This window comes from Orycteropus afer, unplaced genomic scaffold (assembly GCF_000298275.1).
Source record: "Orycteropus afer afer isolate SDZICR_OR568_19922 unplaced genomic scaffold, OryAfe1.0 scaffold00042, whole genome shotgun sequence".
Taxonomy (NCBI): Eukaryota; Metazoa; Chordata; class Mammalia; order Tubulidentata; family Orycteropodidae; genus Orycteropus; species Orycteropus afer.
Genome location: NW_006921629.1, coordinates 1,861,576 through 1,863,049, shown reverse-complemented (window position 1 = coordinate 1,863,049; position 1,474 = coordinate 1,861,576).

Genomic DNA, 1,474 nt, shown 5'->3' with positions numbered 1-1,474 from the left:
GAACCGACTAGATGGCAGTGAATTTGGGTTTTTTTGTTTGTTTGTTTGTTTGGTTTGAGGTGGAAAGAAAGGAAGGACTTGGAGAACCCAGGAGATAGATTCACTTTTCCTGACCCACGAAGTGTCTGAATGACATGGAAATGTGAGAAGATGCCCTTGTAGTCAATGTCTCATCCCTAATCCCAACAAGTTCAGGGTGGATGGCAAAGTTCTGTTCTCCCCAGGTTTTACAGAGGTTGGGGGCACACAGATTAGATCAGATAGAAATGTCCTTGTAAGCACAAGACGATGCTATTCCCCCCCACACATACATTTCCAAGCATGTCCTTGGGACTTCAAGGCTACCCCCAAAGAGGTGGGAGGTTGGAGCTGAGGAATGGTGTGAGGACATTGGGGTCTGCACAGCAAATACAAGGTGAATTTCAGTTCCTCCTATCTTCCTAACTCACAGACGCATCTGGACACTAAGGGAAATGTTAGCTGGCTCCTGTCCGGTCATAAGAGGGATCAGCCAGATCCAGAAGCAGGAAGTTCCAGGCTTGCTGCCAGCAGCCCACGGCCTTTATGTGCTGAGGCCTGGGTGTCCCCAGAAGAAACCCTGAGGCCAACCCTCATGAAGCAGTTCAGAGCTAGGTCTCCTCAGGGGTCAACCAGGACAGAACTCTTGTTGGTCACCTGTTTGTGGTGGTCAAATCACCAGGCACCCCCTGGTGGTGGGTGGAGTCCACCAATGAGACCATATTGAAAGTGATGGGAGGGGCCCATACAGTGTTTTGGGCCAAAGCAGAGATCAGACCTTTATAGAGGGTGGAAGTTTGCAAACTGAAGAAGGAACTGAAGAATGAAGGACACTACAAGACCTTTCACAGGGCAAGTGTGCCAGAGGAAGATACAGTGAAGACAGACAAAAGACAGCTTGGAAACTGGGAGTGCAAGGTAGCACCAGGAAGCCAGGACCTGGAGGTTTAGGGGAGATTTAATTAATTCTACCTGAAGGATGTCCTGTACAGCCAGTTACCCAGCCCCTCATCCTTATCCAGCAGGGCTGGATACAATGTCTCCTTCCTGCAGACTAGAAGAAAGTACCCCTTTTTCAAGATGCTTACTTTGCATCTCTCAGGAACTTGTCATAATATACTGACTTTGTTAGAACAAGACATTTTACTGCATCTGTTAGAAAACTGTTGTAATAAATACAAAAATCCAGGCTGTCAGCAATGTAAGTGGTGCCAGCTTGGATGCAGTGTCCTTGTACAGGTGCAAACCATGGTGGGGCCTGAAGCTTTCCAGGAACATTTCTGGAACTTGGTGTGATTTGGGACTGCAATAAAGCGCTGAGTGTTGCCTTGAGTGAGGAATGAGGCAAGAGGATGGTTCTCCAAAAAGCTCAGGGCTTGGATGGTGTGGTGGTTAAGTTTGTGTGTCAACTTGGCTAGGCCTGGTTGAATGGCTGGGCAGCTGAATGTAATATTCC